This window comes from Saimiri boliviensis, chromosome 15, assembly GCF_048565385.1.
Source record: "Saimiri boliviensis isolate mSaiBol1 chromosome 15, mSaiBol1.pri, whole genome shotgun sequence".
NCBI classification, from domain to species: domain Eukaryota; kingdom Metazoa; phylum Chordata; class Mammalia; order Primates; family Cebidae; genus Saimiri; species Saimiri boliviensis.
The window spans coordinates 54,905,003-54,928,439 of NC_133463.1; the positions used below are offsets into that span (position 1 = coordinate 54,905,003).

The 23,437-nt window shown below is 36.6% G+C and overlaps 1 long non-coding RNA gene across 1 annotated transcript in view; it reads left to right on the forward strand.

Moving 5' to 3' along the window:
• The window catches only part of LOC141581474 (uncharacterized), a 323,356-nt gene extending 300,316 nt beyond the window's left edge, over window positions 1–23,040 (forward strand). Inside the window, exon 9 of the long non-coding RNA XR_012514129.1 lies at window positions 22,024–23,040. This is a non-coding gene — a long non-coding RNA (uncharacterized LOC141581474). The remainder of the gene's footprint in view (window positions 1–22,023) is intronic.
• The last annotated feature ends 397 nt before the right edge of the window (window positions 23,041–23,437 follow it).

The window sequence follows — 23,437 nt, forward strand, 5'->3', positions numbered from 1 at the left end:
GATCTTTCAGTTAAAAGCTTGGGGTTCAAATATATTTCATGTAAACATCAGAGAGCTGAACTGTGTATGTGTGTATTTTCTAACCAATAATTGAACTACAGATACATGCAACAATATGGATAAACCCCAGTAATGTGATGGCAAATATGAAAAATAAGCTCCAGATTACCTATTTTAGATAAAGTTCAACCTCAAGTAAAACTAAACAACATTGTTTAAGGATGCCTGATTGTGATTTTTTAAAAAACTGTGTGTGTGTGTGTGTGTGTGTGTGTGTGTGTGTGTGTGTATAAAAGCACCATAAACATTTTAGCTATCATGCAAAAAAGAATTGGATAGGAGAGGTGGATATAAATTATTATTAATGTGGAGTCCTTGGGTTGAGTCACGAGTTTATGAATATTCATTATTTTATTTAAATTAATTAAAGTAAGAAGGAGCATGCCTAGACACTAATGATGGTAAGTCCAGTTCCATAGATTAGAGGACCACAAGACCAAAATCAAAGAAAACATTTCTTAACTGTAGCTGTGGATGCAAGTTACCCATGCTCTCTGAACCTTAATTACATTACTTGCAAAATGAGGGGTTTGAGCTAAGTTGTCTCATAGATCTGTGCTAGGCAGAATAGCAACATGGTTGAGAGAGACTTTACAGCCAGATTGCCTGGGGTTAGTATTTCAACTGGGCCACCTGAGCAATGCAATAGGCCATTTTAATATCAGTACTGTCTATGATTTTGTTATCAATATCACAGATGTTTCCATATCACATTAAAATTTTTCAGGTACTTCAGAATATTATTTAAAGTCATACTTCCTTCAAAATTATAGTAGCTAGTGGAACTGCTTCTAGATCTTATTGTTGAATGAATTAATAAAAGCACATATATTACCATATTATGCAGTTTTATTTTGAAAACTATAATATACTTGATTTACTTTGTAATCCTCTTTTTTCTGGGTTCTGTAGATTTCACCAGAGAGCGTAAGGGACCTGTGGCTCAAAAAAGGTACACAACTTTTATAGAAAACTCAGAATTCTCTAAACACACAAACACACATACACAGAGAGACACAAAGTTCAGTTAAACTGATAGAATAGCTTGGGTGGCCTGGGAAAGTTTGAATGCTTTTCCCATCCATTCCCCATAAGCTGTATTTCTGATGTTTGACTTTTTTTTTGATAGGTGATCTGCATTTATTCCTTTGAAGATGAATAGCAAGTTGGTATTTTTGACACATTAAATACACGAAGAAGTGTGCTCATTACCTTTTCAGTTAAACCTTGCAAAGGAAAACAATGCTTTTGAAATTGATCTAATCGTGCTAAAATATTTCCTTCAAATTCTAAATCATTTGTGAAAACTCTTGAGAAAATTTTAGGACCTGATGGTCTTTGGGTTATTTCTTCCAATCTAAAAATGAGGATCAGACAAAGTGCAAAACAACACCCTCACAGCATCTCCTTCAACACACTCTTTTAACAAAATGAACACACATGTCCCGGTTTGCTGCATTCCACCTAGGGAAGAATTTCTGATTCCTATTTACACTTTCTTATTCATTGACTTTGCCCTGGGGACTTTGAATCCCAATTAGTTCTTATAAAATTATTTATCTCCATGTAAGGTTTTAGTATAAATGTGCAGCAGATGTGCTAGACACTAATTTGAAACACATACTCACCAGTTTAGAAGGGATTTGTCAGGAGCCTATTCGTATGAAGGACCAAGGAGTCTTTGAGATGAACGAATCTCAAATGAAGAGGAAATTGAGGCAATACAAAAGCTTTGTCCTGGGACGATGGGCTGTTGTTAGACGGGTGCCAATTTTCAGCAAAGAATAAAATCAATCTATTAGATTGGTCTTTGGGCATCTGGGACTAGAGCAGATCTCAGAGGTGGTAAATATGACAGAGCTGGGTTACAGAAGAATCTCTGTAATTTTCTTGGAGCTACTCTGTAGCCTCTGTGATGAATCTAACAGATGGTACAGCTTTTGGTTGTCTCACCATCCACCCCTTCCTCTCTGTGTAGCATCCTTGTTGTGGGTAGTAATCATTCTGCCTCCATGCCCTGAGTAAATCAGCGTAATTTTTTTTCTTGACCATAAATACTGGTTTCCAGGATGGGTGCAGAACAAAAGGTGACTCAGTCAAATTAAAGCTCTGAACTTGTATTGGATGGTAAGGGGAAAAAAGTCCTTACCTATTTCTTGGAAAAAGTGAAGCGTGGACTTAACCACTGGATATGGTAAGGTCATTTTGTCCCATTTGCCGTGTGGCGGAATCCAGCCTGGGATGAAGGATGACCAGGAAGGAGGGGAGAGAGACAATGTGTTTGTGTGGAAACAGCTAGAATCCTGACCACAACAGGCCTGAAGCTGCTATATTGCTGGATTTTCCTGGCACATAAACAATATAGCGCCTTTACTATTTAAACCACTTTTATTTATGTACCTTTTATTCTATTGGGAGCCAAAAGTGATGCTTATTTTGGTCACTGAATTGTGATGACCATCAGGGCAGGTTAAGTTCTAGAAAAGAAGAGGAGGAAGAGGCAAGATTAGAGAACCACAGTTATTTGAACTCCTAGCCTTGTAGCCTTCTGTAGAAATTTGTTCATGAGATAATATTATCCTAGTTTTTCAGATGAAAACACATCTGCATTGAGAAATCTGCTGGTGAGTCTCCTGGTCCCATATGAGTTATTATGTAAATTAAGAATAGAAACCACTATCTTTTGATTCTGTTTCCAACTCACACAGAGAGAACAGATTATTGTTAACTTTTAAGTACTTATTTGATGTTTTAAGACCTGGAGGCATTTTATTAAATTCTTTCAGATTTGGGACATGTGTATGACTTAGGTCCCCCTGAAATTCACTCACAAAGAATAACTAGCTGCTCTGGGGTTGATACTCTTTTATTGTCATTAGATGAAGATGACAGGGCATAAATTACTGAAATCACTTCAAACCTCAGTGGAAAAATTGTACTCATGCTCTAGCTCATGGAATTTCTCTGGCTGGCAGGGAAGTTAGACTGTAATAATAGTCTAACCTATTAGCAATTGTTTATTGAGCGTGAGCTTTATTGTAGGCATTGTGTTAACTGCTTTATTCACTTTATCTCATTTAATCTTTACAAAAACTTTAGGAGCTGTTACTATCATGCTGTTTTTCATACGACACAGCATTAGAAATGCAACAGGAATGTGACCTGGGGGTGCTGCTAAGAGGTTTACGAGGGTTAATAATCTCAGCCCTCTCTGGGGCATTAATATGCTACCATTCAATATAATAGAAACAATCATCATGCCACTCAGGATGCAAACAGGTTCCTCTAAAACGGTTCTGTGTCATTCATGAACTGAAAATTGCTGTCTTAGATGCTGCCACTAATTTTTCTCTGAAATCTTCAGTGTTGGTCCTTTTGAATTTAAATAACATTACAATTTTTGAAAATTTGCCTTCTGTATAGGAAATAAAATTAATTTTTTAAAATAAACTGTTATATTTAAAGTAATTAGGTTGAATACTTCATGCTTCATTTGTTGGCAACTATATATAAGTGTCTATAAGAAGAGGGGCATTGCGTTTCTGAATGATGGTGATGAAGAATCAATTTTTGTAACTGCATGCCATTACATTTTTATTTTAAAGTTGGCATAATGGTTTTATAGTTCTAAGGTATTTTAGCTAAGGTTGATTATTCAGACCTTTTCATAAGAATAAACACGTATCTCATAACATGCTTATAATGTGTTTAGTAAAACACAATTATATGTCTTACAGCAAAGCTTTGTATAACACACATTTCTTGAAGGTGAATGGTATTTCTGACTGAAATGGCTAAGCAATTAAAAATAAATTCTGCTGAAGGAAATTTACCAATGGAGATTTGAAGTATTTTGGGGTAAAAGTGGTTAAGATGTTGCCAATTCAGGAGCTACTAGGTCTCACAGTACATCATTGGATTATATGATATTGGCTGAACAAGGTTTTAAACTAGAAGTTTGCTTTTGCCTTAAGACATTTTCTTAACTTGAGTATGTTCTTTCTTCTGAGTGCTAGGTGTCATTCCCTTTCTCTTATGTTCTTCTTGGGTCCGGAGGACCCATAAATACTTTTCTTCTTTCCAGTGATCCTTTGATTTCACTTTTAAACCCAGCAAAAGTGTATTGCATTCTTTCTTGCTTTGCTTATCTAAAACCCAGACTAGGTCATTATTTCCCCATGAGTATACCAGGCTGCAACATTGTGTTTTGCCAGTAGGTTTCGCCATCTCACACATGATTTATAACATCCCCAAGTTCAAGGTTTCAGGAAGAAATTTGATTCCAACTGATTCGATCAAGTTTTATAAACTTGAAAGTCTACTGTCAAATTTACTTAGAACAAGTATTGTCTTGTATCGAAAGAGTTTCTCATTTGCAATAGCTATGTTACTGAATGGTCAAAAGTGGACATTTTTCTAACAAATGGTATCAAATACAAACACATAATTAACTTATCTTAGCACTCCTCTCAAAGCAAGGCAGCTCCTGCCAATCTACAGAGCTTTAGAGACAGATAAACGAGAAGGCGAGGAGCAGTGGCTTCGCTGCCTGCAGTATCTCTTTCTCCATCCACATAGAGATAGAGTTTCTTCTCATCACCTTCAAATCCCCTTTAAGCTCCACTCTTACTCATCTCTAAATTTGATCCTCCGACGACTGATCCAGACACAGCTGCAGGAGGGGTGGGTACCTATCTTCGCTGAAAGCTAGACTTGGCTTGTCTTAGTTCTTGTCTAGTGTGTTGCTCTTTCTACAACCCATCTGCAGTAAAAGAGAAAATGTCTGTACTCTACTTCCTGCATTCATGCTGGAACAGTGACATTTTCATGCAAAGACATGAAAATTATGTAGACTGAAACAAATTCTTGAAATAAGTATGCATGCTCCCTTTACCTAATCAGTGTGGTATTGAATAAAGACAGCAATCAGTCAGAACTAGGGAGGGAGTTAGATGAGTTGACTTGAAGGCCTTGCAATCCTGATTGTCTCTGAATCTAAAGACTGGGGGAGAATTGGACCAGCACTGAAAGCCATGTGACATAGCTATTGGCTGTATCTTCTCTCCTCTTCACTACCTAAATTCAATTCAGAAGAAAGTCATTGTTTTACATTTTTACATCATTTTTTTTTCTTCTCTAAATCTCTCTACCCTGTTGCAACTTTTTTTATCTCTTGCTTTATCACAGCATTCTAACCTGTATTTTTGCTTCTCCCTGGCTGCCTTTCAATTAGTACCATGGAGCATGGCCAGATGAAAATGGTAGAGATGAACTTCCAATTATGCTATCCCCTTCAAGTGCTTCTTGTTGATTTTAAGATTAAAATTCACATTCTAAGCTGGATAGCAAGCAGTAAACCGTCTGACCTCTTTGAGGTTCCCACCACTACACCTCTGCCTAAGGCAATGACAGCACCTGATTTGAGATTCTCAAGTGGCCGTGGGTTTCAGACACGGGGGTTGTCATACACTCAGAAGTTTCCTGGACCTTTATCAAAACTCCTACTCTGTGGTTGATGTGGGCTTTGCAGTCCTCCCTTCAAGTTTGTCTTCCCATTCACCCTTTAAGCCTCCGGGCCAAACCCTCTGGCAACTGTTTCTCAGATTTCCCAGCTATGTCTTTCCAGACTTGCACTTGCTTGCCTCTTCTTGTATCCCTGAAAGTTCTACTTCCTCTATGATATCCTCACCTGCCTACCTCTCCTGCTCATTCTATGATTCACTAATTTTGTTTTTCAATTTGCTTCCCTTCTTCCCATGTAGGCACTCTTTCACCAAATTAGCTGTAACTTTTCTGTCCAAGTCTGCAGGTAGATCTCACTTTTTCAGAGGATTCTTCCTTGAATTCTAGATTAGGTCTAGTCCCCCAATTATGTGTCCTTCTACCTTTATTTAGAATAAAGGTAGAATAACACGTATCCTTTATTTGGGATTCCTTATTTAGAATGTGGTTCTCTTAAAGGGTGTCTTCTGTACGGGACCTTAAGCTCCATCAGAGCAGGGATTGGGTCTGTTTTTCTCAGATCTAGTTCAGTGCTTGACACATAGTAGACACTCAATTCACATTTGTTGAGTGAATGAATGAATGAACAGACTGGATTTTTATAAATCTACCCCATGGGTCTACCCGAATAGACATAAAGCAGTGAGATGGGTATGATATGGACCTTGTCCCTTTTGATCTGACTTGTTTATCCAGAGACACTCTTTCTCAATGATACAGTTTCTCTTTAACTCATTTCCGTTTGGGAGATCTATATGATAACTTTAGCATGCTATTTTTAAACATGTACATGGTAATGAACAACTTTTGATGCAGATGATTTAATTTTTTCGAATTGTGCCCTTTACTTGAAAAGCCTGAAGGCATAAGCTCAGTAAAATATAATGAAAAGATCTGAAGTTCTCAGTGGTGAAAATTAATAAAATATCAGTCAGCACATACATGGTGGTCACATCTTGCCCTACATGGATGCATAGTTGTCCTCTGCTCAGGAACCTCCTTTTGCTAAGCAGTGCTTTGTGTGTGGACTTTACCCATTCTCATGACTGTGATAGATAACACTTCACAATTCAATATTATCTAGCACGTTATAACACCCGATCCTTTCATAACTGACGTTCTTTTCTCCACTGTTGCCAAATACAATTTTTTTTTTTTTTTTGAGACGGAGTCTTACTCTGTCACCCAGGCTGGAGTACAGTGGCATGGTTTTGGCTTACTGCAACCTCCGCCTTCCAGGTTCAAGTGATTCTCTTGCTTCAGCCTCTCCAGTAGCTGGGACTACAGGTGCGTGTCACCTCACCCGGCAAATTTTTGTATTTTAGGTAGAGATGGGGTTTCACTCTTGGCCAGACTGGTATCGAATTCCTGACCCCGTGATCTGCCTACCTCAGCCTCCCAAAGTGCTGGGATTACAGGCGTAAGGCACTGTGCCTGGCCTCCAAATACAATTTTAATGGTTAATATAACCCATTGGATGGTTCTCAGGAAGATTTTGGTCAAATAGTTTTGTCTCATGACCCTTGCTATTGCTGTCACCTTCTACATCTTCTTGGTCTGGAAAGCCAGACTTTCAGTGAGTGCTGAGCTATGGCATGGACATGTTGATAAATTCCAGGGTGAAAGACTGATGAATAAAGGAATGAGGCTGATGGCAGGGCATGGCTGGAAGCCATAGAATGTCATCTCCCCTTCAAGGTAGGGGGCCCGAAGTAGAGGGAACAGATCAAGTTGAATGACCACCTGAGTAGCTCTTAGGCTTCTTCTTTTTTCCTGTAGACTTTCTCTTCTTCCCCAATTTCCCAGTCCATTTAGTGTAAGGTAGATATCGTAACACACAACACTGGATAGCATGAATTTATCTCTTTCTCTTTAAAGTTCCTTGAAAAATATAGAATGTAACCCTAATAACTAGACACTTCAAACTCATGGCCTTTTTCTTTCTGTCCTTCCTGTTATATTGTCCCCATCTGAATAGTAACTTTATAATCAACCCACTTTGATAGATTACTTTTAACATTTCTTCATCATGAATATTTTTTGCACTAATTTTAATTTTGTAAATATTGCATTAAAATATTTATCTCGACTACTGAATTTTTGGCATCCCTTATATTTCACTCTTGAAGTGACTGCCTCATGTTAGTACCAGCCCAGCTAGCATGGCAGGCAAGAATGTCCTTAGATGTGGATAGTTGTGAAGTTTTCTATGGCATCTTAGTTACACATAGTGATTTTCTTTCAAATTTAGAAACCTGGCTATTTTATGATAAAACAAATTGTTAGTTATTGTGATGCTGGATAAATGATTATCCAGCTTGACATTTAAATATTGTGTTGGGATTACAAGCATGAGCAAGTGAAGCCCTTTATTTTCTGGGGTTCATTTCTGTTATTTTCAGAAAGGAGCTTCCTGATGGTCCTGGGACCACTACATCCAGCCTGTGGTACTGTCACACTGAAGTCAACAGCTCTGATTTGAAAGAAAATTAGCTGCAGGCATGCACAGACATGAAATGCAGCAAAGACTTAAACTGACACCAACTACATTGTGAGTAGGGGAAAATGTTAGGATCTATTTAAAGACCAAAGCCTTTCACCAGGGACAGAAATGGCCAGAGAAATGATGTGAAATCACTGTTAAAAATCATTTTGTCCTCCTAAGAAACATTCAAATCAGTTGACCAAGAATGGCTGATGCTAAAATGACTTGCTGTCTCGGTGTGGAGTGGAAACAATCCTGCTAAATTTCACATTGCAGTGACACCAAAGCAAAGGACAGATCTAAAGGCAACTTTTATTGGAATGGAAAACAGTAATTTTAACTAAAGAACAAGAGAAATGCCAACAGAAATAAAAGATCCAGAAATCAGAGGACAATGTGCAAAACTCTATATACTGAAACACACAAATTGAAACAACCCAAATAAATGCCAAATGCACAAAAAAATAAATGTAACTTATCAGAGGTTAATGCTTTTTATGTTTTGTTCATATGGCAACTTGTTCTGTGGTTAAATAAAAAGGACTGGGGACCAGACAGGGCATGAGGCTTTTCTAATCCACATTGAGCTACTTACTCAATGTGACCTCAAGCAACTCTCTAGAGTGTGTTGGCCTCAGTCAATCATATGTATATATAATATGTACTTGTTCTCAGATAATAAAAAAGAGGGGAGTTAGTAGATTATGAAATCTGCCATTATTTTTGGAGACCAATTATCACCTCTGGTAATTGCAGAGAAAGGGGACTAAGATGTGTTCAGATCTACAAGGGAGTAGATGCTCTCTTTTGGCTTTTGTTAGGACAGACAGTTCTTAAAGAACAGAGTGTTTACTGTGTGCATATTTCTGGCAAGGGTTTTGGAGGATTAACTAGCCTGCTGATAGGAGAACAAACAGTTTAATCTCACTGGAACCCCTGCTATGGTGTGGGCTGTGCTCAGAACAGCAGGCAAGCCAGATTCCTCCCTCTTTTCTGTTTTAGTGCCACACACACTGGACTTCTTGGCTTTCTAGATGTGTGGAATGGTTATTTTAGGGGACAGAAGACCTCCTTTCACAGTATCCGCCAAATAACAACAGAAGAGCCTGGTTACTTTGCTCAAGTATAAACTCCGCCAAAATAGGCATTGTAGGACCACAAAGACAATGTGCCTTCAGTGAATGGACTTCAGCTTTGGTAAAGAGCTTGAAATTCCACAGTGTTGGCCTGTGGCACTCATTCTGTTTGGCAAGTCTCCCCAAAACTCCCTGAGACTGGCTAGGAGCCAGTGTGCCTGCACCTGCTCCCAGAGCACACTGGGCTCCTTTGCACGGCAGCATTTCCTTCCCTTCTATGACTTGAGACAAGCCCTTCCTGCAACTCATGCCCACTGTTCTGCATCCCAGTTTCTCACTCCCTTCCCTTTCTCCATTGTGCTCTAAAGCTGAGTCAAACTGATCTCTGGTTTATCATCTCATACATTCTTTGTTCATGCACATTATCTCCGGAAGCTCCTTGTGGTGGGTAGCATTACTGAGCCCATTCTGCAACACTTCTAGCTCCCACTCCTGTATCTGTGCTTTTTCCTACATAAATACACTTGCACTAAGGTAGAATGTAGCTCCTGTCCCTTGGCCCCTTGAATTTGGCCTTGGTCATGTGATTTGCCTTGGCCAGTGACATGAGGGCAGGAGTGATAGTGTGCTGGTTCCATGTCAGTTCCAGGATTTTCATTAGTCCTTTTGTGCTTCTGCCTTTGCTCCAAGGAGAGCTTCTGCCATATAAGGGCTGCCCCTTCAGCCCAGACCACAGAGTGACATCAGGAAGAGAGAACCACTCCAGTTGAAGGGCAGACCTTCAGCCTCTTCCCCCTGTTGAGTTGCAGATGCACAAGAAACAAGGACTACCACTTCCTGATGAACTTCTCCTTGTCCTTTAGATAAATTCAACCATTGTGGAAAATGGTGTGGCAATTCCTCAAAGATTTAGAACTCGAAATACCATTTGACCTAGCAGTTTCATTACTGGGCATATATTCCCCAAATAGAAATCATTCTATTACAAAGATACATGCATGTGAATGTTCATTTCAGTTCTATTTACAATAGCAAAGACATGGAATCAACCCGAATGCGCATCAATGATAGACTGGATAAAGAAAATATGGTACATATACACCATCAGATACTATGCAGCAATAAAAAGGAATGCAATTGTGTCCTTTGCAGGGACATAAATGGAGCTGGAAGCCATTATCCTCAGTAAACTAATGCAGGAACAGTAAACTAAATACCACATGTTCTCACTTATAAGTAGGAGCTGAACAATGTGTACACCTGGACACAGGGAGGGCAACAATACACACTGGGGTCTGTCAGGGTTGGGGGTGGAGGGAGGGAGAGCATTAGGAACAAGGGCTAATGCATGCTGTGCTTAATACCCAGGTGGTAGGTTGATAGGTGCAGCAAACCACCATGGCACATGTTTACCCGGGTTACAAACCTGCACATTCTGCACATGTACCCCAGAACTTTAAAAATAATAATAAATTAAATAGCTAAGAGAAGCTCTTTCAGGATGACTCTACTGGTATGCTACACTTTGGCCTTCTTTCCCATATGTTCTTGTAACTTGGGGTGAGGTTCTGCCTCAGTGCCTCTATCCTTATTAAATCTAAGATGGCTGTGTGTAACCCTTCCTCGGGATAACCTCACACTCCACACTGAATCAATAGTTGGGTCTTCTGTCTCTCCAAGGCTGTGGAATGGCTGCAGTAGCCTCCCACTTGGCTTCTCTGCTCCTGCTTCCCATGCCTCTCTACAGTTCTCTTCACAGAGTAGCCAGAATCACCATTCCACAACTGAGCCCCTTATAGCATGCCTCCACTTCCCTGTCACTCTCATCTCCCACCCTCTTTTAGCTTGCGCTCTGTGCTCGACTATGATCTTTTTCTTTTTTTGAGCAAAAATTTATTGGGTCCTGACTTTGTAGTGAGGCACAAATTATAATCCCTATCATGAAAACTCTGCCACTTTTTACCTTCATCCCTCCCTAACACAATTTTCCTTCTAATTCTTTCCTATTCACACTTCAAGTCTCAGATTGGTTGTTTGTCCTAAGTATCCTTGTTATGTGTTCCATGGGCATTCTATTTATTCTTTATTTCTGTAAGTACATGTATTGCATATTTAAAAAGGTGCTTTAAAGTGCTGATTTGTTGTAATACTGCTGGTCTCTGAAGTAATTTCTAATATATAGTTATAGATACATAACCACCCATTCCAGTATGTGTATAAATTGTCATGCTCTGAATGCTATTGTTAAGCTTTAAAACAATGAAAACCAGAAAGGCAAACTGCACTGCACTGTGGATTCTTGACTAATGAGAGTTAGCACCTCATGCTGCATATGCTTCCAGCCAACAAGTGCTCTGCTGCTGTATCCTGAATAAAGTGTGTTCTGCAATGCAGGCTGTTAATTTTGGCTTGACCTCCCTTTCCACCATTTATTTCATGCCTGGGAAACAGCCTTGACTTATAAGAGTAACAAAAGGTGTGCAGGTGAAATGAAAGTTTTACATTAGTGGGAGGACTTCTCTTTACATTTTGAAGATCGTGCACCTCAATGCAGCCTGGGAGCGTTGACCAATATAACCATATCAAAGGTAGTTGAAGTTAATATGGATGGAGCCATGGCATGTCTTCAAATGATGTAAAGAGAGATGCAGAATAATTGCCAATTATTCTGTACCATGCCTGCAATGCATTTCCTTAGGAACTTTACTGAAATGACACTATGCAGAAATGATCCACTCAGTACTCTCATTTTTAGGATTACAACCCTCACATCAGTAGGAATCTTCATTGAATCAGAATTTCTTGGTTATGCCTTACTTTCTCCTACCAGTTCAAAAGCTAGGACCTCTCATAACTCACATAAATAAATATTTATAGAATGAAAGGCTAGTTAAGTTACATCCCCAATACCTGTGGTGATCATGAGGACCCTTATCTGTCCAGTGCCCAAGTCCTCTGGTCATGCCAGTACCATTGATCACAAAAGTGGATGGCTATAATTCTGAGTCTTCAATTTCATTGTACCAGGATACAAAATGTTTATGAATAGATCCTACAAATACAGCTTTGGTTCTAAGTTTAACTACCAAGAGACGCTGAGTCACAGCAACAGTGGATTCTGCATCAGTACCATTATCAGTTTATTATCTAAAACCTCAGATTCCCCCATTCATGAATCTCTCTTCCTTTGTGAGGTCCTGTGGCCCTTATATTTCTCCTCTGAAGCTGATGTTGAGGTAATTGAGTGTAGTAGACCAAATTGTTGGCCCCAATTTTTCCATCTTTTCTAATGAAATTGTGTATTTATGGCCTCATGATGATGGTCTGTCTCTTGGCTCTGGGCTCAGACACATGTCTTGCTTCAGCCTATGGGTGTTAGCAAATGTGATATGAGCAGAACAGAGGGATTCACTGAGTGTGTGTGTGTCCAAATTTCCCCTTGTTATAAGAACATCAGTCATGTTAGATCAGGGGTCCAGTCTATTCAGTATGATCTCATCTTAACTGATTATATCTGTGATGACTTTATCTCCAAATAAAGTCACATTCTGAGGTACTAAGGTTTAGAACTCCAACATAGAAATTTTGAAGAGAACACAATTCAACCGTCAACACTGCATGTTCAATGTGCCCCCAGATGAGGTGCATGTGAAGATAACTTACATTAATAATACATGTAAAACTAGAACCCTCACTCTTCAAACATGAGGTCCTCTTCATTGACCTTTCTTCCTTCTCTCCCCTTTATTCCTCTTTTTCTTCTTCTCCTTCTCTCTCATTTTTTCTCCTTCTCTCTCTCCTTCTCCTTTCCTTTTTTTCTCTTCCCTTCTTCATTATCAATATTCTCTAGTTGTATTATGTTTTATTATTTACATAGCACTACTTCAAAAACTTACATCTTATCATTGGCATATTCATCAAAACTCTGTGATTAGGCAGGTGGGTACATTTTCTCCATTTAACATGGAGAAAAGAAAGCTGAGGTTTCTGCTGGTTAATTGACTTCTCTAAAGCTACCCTGTTATTGACTGTCAGAGCCAGATTTCCAACTCCCATTTCAAAGTTCATTCTATTTCACCACATCCTTTGATTTGAAAAGGATTTTGCCCATAAGGGCCCAGTGATATTGGAACCCTCAGTACCCAGATAGACATCCACAAAGTTAAGCAAAATGATACACTCTCCATTCTGTCTTCCCCATTCCTACAGATAAAGTCTATAGGAAGTAGTAGGAAGAGATTGTGAGTAACAGGAACTTCCAAAGATTTAACCAAAGGGTTAAAAAAAGTGAAAAGACTTTTTAGAGCATAGGGAAGAAACCTTTTCCCAGTAAATCTGATGATATGCCTGTAATTAAGTCAAATAGGTTAAAGGCTTGTTATGCTAGCATTAACACGTAATTCATCCATTGAATTACAATGAGATTCATGTAAGGATTACACGTAAAATTCCATGTAATGAGATGTATTCATCATCAAAAGCTTTTTGCCCTTTAAGAAAATGTTACAATAATTATCCCATGAACGTGAAAAGTCAATAGAGGTGAAAATGCATGTCTTTTTATACCATCATTGTGATTGTATTTATATTGGCAAGGCCTAACCCTGCTGACATTTAACTTTCCAGGGAGAGAACCCGAGCTGCTCTCTCTCCTCTCATCTCACCCTTTCCTCTTGGGCCATCCAAGAGACGCTCTTTGCCCTCATTCTCATCTCCTCTACCAGAGATACAGAAGCAAGAATCTTGTTTCCCAACTTACAAAACAGATAAGTTGGAATGTGATTACTCACTTTGCAAAAGGATTCACTAGAGACTTTATTTAAAAATTCTCTTCCTTTTTTTTTAATTGCAGTGTTTCTTAAAGTGAGGACTCAGTGGTATTTAGAATAAAGGCTTTAAAGATTATTATACTTTTAGTGTAAATTAATCCAAATTTGTGTAAATATGTGTATTCTAGATTTATTAATATAAAATATTATAACGTTTTAAGGATGCTTATGTAGAATTCAGTGATATAAAAGTAGAGGTGAGTTTTGAGAAAGCCACAACATAGCCATTTAAAGAGCTGGGCTGCACACATAAAATATTATAATTCAGAAATAGAAGTAAGTTCTTTGCCCCTGTGTCCAGAGCAATAAAAAGGGTAACTAAATGGCATCAGACAGTGATTTTTGAGTAAATTAAAAAGTGTTACTCACCTTAAGATACATATCTATATATGTTGAATTTTGAAACATTCAACTTTTGTATTTTATCCAAGGGAAAATGAAAGTATTAAAAGGTGAATATAGATATGTTAAATTCATGTTGTATGAAAGAGAACATTAGATGTGTTAAATCCAACATGTGAAAGACTAGACTTAATAACATACAGGGAGGTTATTGGTCTTTCAACACTAGGTTCTGCCTTCTCCAACTTTAGTCACCATATGAATAAGGTTAGGTTGGCTAGGGCCACTGACACATCCCATGAAAAAAAACCAGCAGAAGTAGTCAAGGTTATTTTATTTTTCTTGTGTTCATGAATGGTTTTCGGCAAGATCTGCCCATCTAATTGAAAAATTTCAAGTAATTCTGTGTAAATATACAAAATATTTTACAGCAGGAAAATAACATTGTGAAAGAATTTGTCTTTTAAAAAATGCACATGTTTGTTTAGAATATTCAGTATGGGATTTAAATTAGTTGTTTCAGTTATAAATTATCTTCTACCTATGGCTGCTTAAGAAAATATCTGTCACTCACAGGCTTTTGCTTTCAGTTATGCTTAATAAAGAAAAGTATCATCTGGAGTATTAGAATCTAATTTGATGTGTATCTTTAATGTATGTATCATGTGATACCTTAATTTTGTATAGATCAGCAGGTACTTTTTACTGAGAGTGCTATTATCTGAGGTAAATTTGCTAATGTTCTTTCTGTACAGTCTAGTTTCTTTTATGTAAAAGAGATAAGTCTCTATAATACTTTTTTTTCAGTACATGGAAGCTGATAGAAGATCTTATGTTCATAAGAATCAGAGTAGCCATTGCCAGAGCTCACAAAGTCAGCTCTGTGGACTGAGGACAGCTGCCTGCCACCCTCTGTTTTTACAGAAGTTCCTCGACAAAACTACAGAGTTAGCAATGTGCCTCTGACAAAAATAGTAGGTCTAGTAGCCACAGACTTTGTGAATAACCATCGGTATTCTCTATTTAGCTGATTTTCTTTTCCAATAGTCTTTTTTATAGGAGAGAAGGAATGACTTATTTTTTAAAAATAAATCTTTAGTCAAATTTTTACATCCTTCTCCACAATTTGGTCAATATTCACTCATTCATGCATTGATATCTCATTTATTCACTCAGCAAATATTTAATGTCTTGTGGCTATGCATCAGACATTTTTCTTGGTCCAGTAAGGAATATAAATAATGATGAATCACAGCCCCAGTTTTTTTTATTTTGCTTACGATATAATGAGACAATAAATCTGATGGTTAAATAATCATAGTGCAAGGTGAAATTGTGATGAGATTCATAACAGCAGTTCATAAAAAATAGTATAGAGTTTTGGAGGGGATGGGAATTTCCATCCAGTTTTCAGGGGATTAGGCAAAGCTTAATGAAGAACATGGAATGTGATTTAAAATAGTTGGATTTCTGTGAATAGACAGGAAAAGCAAATAGCAACAACAATGACATGAAAGATATAAAAATGGATACTGTCCTTGGGAAATATTGAATAATTCGGTTTGTTTGTGTTGGTAAATGTGAGGAGATATTAAATGCCTCAAAGAGGCTGCAATTTATTTAGTAGGAAATGGTGTATCACTGAAAGTTTTAGAACAGAATCATGCCATGGTCAGAGTAATAGCTAAGGAAAATTTATCTGGATAGAAATGGCATGGTTAGTGACTGACTTGATGTATGTAGGGTGAGGAGAAGTGTTGAGATGAAAACCTAGAGTTTAAAAAGATGCCAACATTTTGAGCCTGGAGTGCTGAGAGGATAAAAATCATCATTAAAATTGTGAAATTAGTTAGAAGGCGGCACTGGGGCTAAGAGAAAGATGATGAGTTAAGTTTCAGAATTTGTTAGCTCATTTATTCATTCAGAAACCTCCCCTAAGCACCTCCTAGACAGATACACTTTAGTTATTTAAAATGTGTCAGGAAAGGATATATTAAAATGCTACTTTTGTAGCTCTAATTAACTGCTAAAACCTTTTTAAAAAATTGTATTTAGTAAATTTGGGAAACTTTGTTATAAAATTATGGTCTTTCTCTTTTGATGTTAAGGTGTATTAAATGACAATGATGCAACAAGGAATCTTAAAAATTTTTTAAATTAAAAAGTTATTTTTAATTATTATAAGTACATAACAGCTGAATATGTTTATGGGTACATGTCATGTTTTGATACAGGCCTACAATGGTTAATGATCAGATCAAGGTAATTGGCATATCTATCCATCCCCTTAAGCAATTATCTTTTTTTGTTTTAGGAACATCACAATTCCACTCTTAGTTATTTTAAAATATACAATACATTATTAACTGTAGTTGCTCAATTGTGCTCCTGAATATTAGATATTATTCATTCTAATTATATTTTTGTATCCAATAAGCAATCCCACTTTATCCCCTACCTTGATACCTTTTTGAAACTTTGGTAACCATCATTCCTCTATTTCCATGCATTCATCTTTTTTAAGCTACCACAAATGAGTGAGAAAATATGATCATTGTTTTTCTGTGCCTGGCTTATTTTACGTAACATAATGGCCTCCAGTTTCATCTATTTTGTTGCAAATGACAGGATCTCATTTTTTATAGCTGAATAGTGATTCATTGTGTATATACACCACATTTTCTTTATCCATTCATCTATTGGTGGACACAGGTTGATTCCATATCTTAGCTATTGTGAATAATGCTGCAATAAACATATAAGTGCTAATTTACTTGCTTTTGGATATAGACTCAGCAGTGGGATTGTTGGAACATATGGTAGTTTTATGTTTAGTTTTTTGAGGAACCTCCATGTTGTTCTCTATAGTGGCTGTACTAATTTAAACCCCAGAAGTGTACAAATGCTCTCCTTTCTCCATATCTTTACCAGCACTCATTATTTCCTATCTTTTGGATAAAAGCCACGTTAACTAGGTTGAGATGACACTTCATTATAGTTTTGATCTGCGTTTCTCTGCTGATTAGCGATATTGAGCATTTTTAATATATCTGTTTGCTATTTGTATATTTTCTTTTAAGAAATGTCTATTCAGATTATTAATATTTTTTGCCCATATCTGTTGTGAGATAGCAGAGTTCCCAAATAGTCTTCACTCAGCTTCCCCTAATGTTAATATCTTACATGATACATTTGTCATGGTTTGTATCCTATCCTGGGGTCCTCTGAAAATCTGCTTGCTTTTTAAAAAAAATTGTGTATAGTGAGATCCATTCTTTGTGGCATATATTTCTATGGATTTTGACAAATGCATAAAGTTATATATTTACCATTGTAGTACCATACAGGATATCTCAATGGTCCCCTGAGTTCCCTTTACTACCCCTTTGTAGTAAACCCTTCTCCCAACTTTAACCCCTGGCTTCCATTCATCTGATTTCTATCCCTTTAGATTTGTCTTTTGAAGAATTTCGTATGAATGGAATAATTCATTAATAGTCTTTGGATTTTGGCTTCTTTCACTTTGAAAAGTGCATTTAAAATTCATTTATGTTGTTGCATAGATCAATAATTTGCTTCCTTTTATTTTTGAGTAGAGAAATAGAGACAGTGTGTGGATATAACATTGTTTATCCATTCATCCATTATCTGTGTTGTTTCCAGTTTTAGGTGGTTGTGAATAAAACTTCTATAAATATATACATACGGGTTTTCGTGTGAATGTATATTTTCAATTACTTGAGTAAATACCTGTGAGTGAGACTGCAGTTTGTACAATATTATACATTCTAATGCTAGCTATACTATCATTCTTATAGGCATGTAGTGATAATTCATTCTGGTTTAATTTTGTATTTATCTAATTACTAATGATACTGAGTATCTTTTTACACACCTTTTTGCCCTCTGCATCTCTTCTTTAGTGAAGTGTATATTTATATCTCTTGCCCATTTTTTAAAAGCTAGTTTGTTTTCTTATTATTGAACTTTGAGTGTTTTTTGTATTTTCTAGACACAAGTTCTTTGTCAGTATGTTTTGCAAATATTTTGTCACATTCTGTGGCTTTTAAAAATTTTTCTTAAGATTGTCTTTTAAAGAGAAACCATTTCAACATTCGATAAAATTTTATCTATAATTTTTTTATTTTATGGCTGGTACTTTGGGCAATACAATACAAAATATTGTATCTCAGTATTGTTTGCCTATCTCAAGATCACACAGATTTTCTATGTTATTTTTCTAGAAGTTTGCAAAAGGTATCATTCTCCTAGAAAACATGCCCCTATTAAATTTAAGTACATTCACAAAAGAAAACAGTTTTAAAATAGCTGAAAGAGAAACATATATCTGAATGGTAAAAGTTTAAAAATCCAAAATTTTACTTGGAGACATTAACACCCTTTTACAGCAACTGAAAAAACAGATAGAGAATCAGGACGGATGTGGATAACCCAAGCAGCACTACCAACCTGTTTGTTCTGGTACGTATTTCTAGAAGACTCTATCCAATAACAGGAGAAAACCCATTCTTCTCAAATACACATGGAAAATTCATCATGATAGAATGTATTCTGGGTTAGAAAACTAAAAATAATTGGAAGAATATAAAGTATGTTCTTGGACTTACTGGAGTTAAACTGGAAACCAATAACAAAGTTATTTGAAAATATTCCAATATTTGAAAGTTAAACCACATAGTTCTAAATAGTACAAGGAATAAAGAGAAAGTTGCTAGGGAAATAAAAAATACTTTTAAAGAAATAAGAGATGGAACAAATAGAATATAGCTCTTGGATACTCCCTCCTAGTTTTTGTCTCTCTCCATCCTTGTTTCTTTTTGTCTGTTTCAGTTTGAGTGATTTCTACAAGTGATTTTTACTTACTCTTTCTTTAGTTGCATTGAGACTGCTAATCAGCTCCTTCAAGGCATTCTTCAACTTTATTACTGCGTTTTACATTTCTATTGATTCTTTCTTAACTCTGCTGAAATTAGCCATCTGATCTTACATGTGGTTCATCTTTTCCATTAGATCCTTTTACACATTAATCATAGTTATTTTTAATAACCTCCAGGTAGTTCTAATATCTCTGTCATATTTAAGGCTGATTAAGATAACTGTTTTGTCTCGTGGAAGTTCATTGTTGTTGTTTTTTCACCTTTTATATACGTTGCCATTTTCTGTTGAAAGCCAGCCATCATAAGTAACAGGAAAGACTGAGGTAAATAGTTTTTATGCTTTGAGATCAATACTCTTTACCATCTTTTAGGTCATTGTTGTGGAGGTTAGTGTTAATGTAGTCAGGAATTTGGCTCTTTTCAACCCTCTGAAGTCCCTGAGCTGAGGCTGATGTCTCTTACTTCTTACTCTCTGTCTCTCTGTCTCTCTCTCTCTCTCTCTCTCTCTCTTTTTTGACACAAAAGATTTTAAATCTGAGGTCCATTGACATTGAAGAAATCTTTAGAGCCTTTGAAATTGATGTAAAATTTTGTGTGAATTCATACATTATTTATTGGTTCATGACTTAAAGCAATGATTAACAATGATTAAAAATACCCTTGCTTTATGAAATCTTGAAATATTCATCCTACCCTCTTCTTCATCATTACCTAATACTATCAAAAGCCACAATCTTAAACTTAAATTGCTACTGTAAGTTCTTTGCCAAATTCTAGTAAAAATGAAGAACGAGGATGGATTTGTAAATAATTTGATCTGTGGATTCACAGCCACAAATTTCAGGAAGGTCTGCTATACCATATGTTAATTGACAAAATAACAAATCTGTAATCCCTCTACAATGTGGGGGCCACATGGGTTGCAGCTACTTATCACTTGCCTGTTTGAAGGGTTGATTGCTGGAAATGATAAAAAAGCAATAGATACGTGATGACTCCTCCTAGAACTCTTTCAGAAGATAAAGTTAAGGGGTCCTTGATACCTATGAACTATAACTTTGCTTTTATAATGAAAGTTGTAAAAAATATAATTTTCTTTGCCATCATTGAAATAATAAAATATGTCAAAATTATTGGCTGTATAATATGAGATGGATTTTAGAGTACTTAACTGAAATTTTTAGGAGAAAAGTTTTGCATTTTTAAAATTGTTAATCACTTTCTGATTTGTTTTCTTTTGAGAGGTAGGGATTATTACTTCTCTGTGAGCATTTTTACTTTTCTATTTTCTGTAATAACTTACTGACTTTTGTGTTTAGGAAATTATACCAAGAAAAGGAGTGGGTTATTTGGTACCAACCTCATGCAGGGTTTTTATTACTTGTTGGATGGTCATGAAGATATGCCTCTATTATGGGCTAAATTGTGTCTCTCCCACCCCCAACTGCCCCACCAAATTCATGTTTCATTGCTAATGCCTAATACTATTAATACTACTGCATTTGGAGATCGGACCTTTAGAGAGGAAATTAGGGTAAAATGAGGTCATATGGGTGGGCCTTAATCCAGTGTGTGTCCTTATAAGAAGAGGGAATTAGGACACAGATGCACAGAAGGAAGAATGATCATGTCAGGACACAGCAGAAAGACAGCCATCTGCAGGCCAAGAGGTGTGGCCTCAGAAGAAACCAAACCTGCTGACACCTTGATTTTAGACTTCTATCATCAATAATTTTGAGAAAACAAATTTCTGTTGCTTAAGCTACCCAGCCTGTGATATTTCATTATGGTAGCCCTGGCAAACTAATGCAGCCTTAAATGTCATCTTGCTACCCTATTTCATTAATCCTTTTAAAAGAAATATAATCTTTAAAAAGGTATGGACAATATTATTGACTTGATTATAGTCAATATTCATTCATCAGCTTGTATTGCATAATATGACTCTCCTTGCGTTTATTTTCTTCATGGGTAATATGCATGTAATTGTATCTAGCCACTTGGTTTTCTAGGGAGATTTCTGCAAAATGATCACAACATGCATGAACATTTTTAAAGAAAGCTTCATCTTAAATGAGAGAAATGCACACTTTGGTGAACTCTGAGAATAAGGTCATACATTGCACAGATATTTTGAAGCTGAAATTACTTTACTCTGGTACATTGTCAAATATGGTACCATATTTGTGGCAATATTTTGAAATTTGTAGAACATTGTAGTAACTGCCCAGAGTTAAAATGTTTCCAGCATATACATACTGGGGATTCATTGACTTTTCTATAAATTATGTATCATTGATCATAAAATTAAACCACTAAAGAGACATAGTGATGCAGTAGGGTGTAGAGGTCAATAGCATATACTTTGATGATGGCACAAACTGGGTTTGAGTTCTGATTCTGCCACTTGTATGACTTTTACACATGGTATTATTAAGAGCTTCTAAGCCTCAATTTCTTCATCTGTAAAATGGCGATTATTATATAGCATTGTGAAGCTGAATAAGATAATGTATATTAAGTACTTGGCTTAAGTGCTTGGCAAGTTATAGGTGCTCAATAATTATTAGCTATCATTGTCATCATGAGCAGCAGCAGTGTTAATAAATGCTGAAAAAGTGTTAACACAAAGGAAAACAGGGGAAAATGTCGGAGATTGCCTCAGCAGCATAATTAACCAGTATGATCAGGTTAGGCTTTTATAAACACAACATTTAACTTGATACTTTGAATTTTCATGGCTCAGTAGAGGAAAATTAAGTTAGAAGAATGCATTCCTCGATTAATGTCCTTAAACCAAGTTTTCACGGAAACTTTTTATTTCCTTTCAGGAAGAAGCTGCCTGCTCAATATCTACATAGATCTCTATTACAGTGAAAATTGTCAAGGGTGAGTACACTGAAAACATTATAGAAAAATAAAGGTTATAATATTAATTTGTTCTATCTATTATAGGACAAGTAAAATATATAGTCATGACAATAAATGCCACACCTATAATTAAGTCTGTGGGTAGCTGGATAGGAAAAGATATAACTGAAAAGTGTCTTACTTATAGTCAATCTAAGGGTGTCTGATCAGGATACTGTGCTTTCTGTTAAACAGGATGTTGTGAACCAAAAAATATTTACAAAAGAAATATGTATCCCAGTATCTTCTCTTCCTTATTGAATGCGTCATGATCTAGGGGACCCGCATACTGGGCATTTTAATTTAACTCTTCATTTGCCTTTTTGCTCAGGACTTCATTGAATGGCAGAATTTACATATCATCACTGACAGAAATGGTGTTTCAATCTCAGCTTCTCTTCAAGCTATAGTAACAGGATTTATTGAGCTGTATTTTAGTCTAGTGTCGTGCTTGATGCTGTGAAGCATAGTTCTCCTAAGGCTTATTTTTCTCTGTCTAGGAAAATGATCCAACAACAGGGTGCCAAACTTTACATTTTTGAGCTAGTAATTCTGTCTGGGTCAGTATATTAAGAAGTCTAGTATAGTTTGCCTGTATTTACTATCATAGTGCAAAGGACTTGTTCTGAATTTTGTAGACATCATTTCTTAGATGAGGGTTTCCAGATGACTCCTCAGAACTGAGCATCCAGGGGTCAAGAAGGCCTGAGAGAAAGAATTTAATTGAAAATTGGCGGTAAAAATATTGTCAGCCTGGAGAAGTTAGATCAATTAAATATGAGAGAGCATTTATTCTGAGCCATAGTAAACCAGTTGAATTAATAGTATACATTTCTTTCCACACAATGCAGTAGTTTTAACTTTGAAATCATAACATGAAAGGTGCCTTACTTGCTCCAGTATCCTTAATTTTCAATGTTTATTCACAATTTTTTAAATTTTGGCCAAGGTTATGCTCTAAGGTGACTCCCTACAAGTAATTGTAAAATCCCCATCTCCTGAGTAAAAGGGGAGCCTGTGACTTGCTTCTAACCAATAGAATGTGACCAAGGAGTTAGGATGTTATTTTCTTTGATTGAGTTACATCATGTAAAACCCTATTTTAGTAGAATGGAGTGAGACGTTCTCCTTATGGCATTAAAGAAGTAAACAGCCATTTTGTAGGCTATTTACTGAGAGGGACTGCATGGCAAGGACCTGCATGCAGGCAGCCTGTAGGGCCTGTGGGCAACTTTTAGCAGACATCCACTGAGAAGATGGGGCCTTCAGCCATATAGCCACAAAGGAATGGATTTTGCCAATAACCTTACTGAGCTTCTTCAGTTAAGGTGCCAG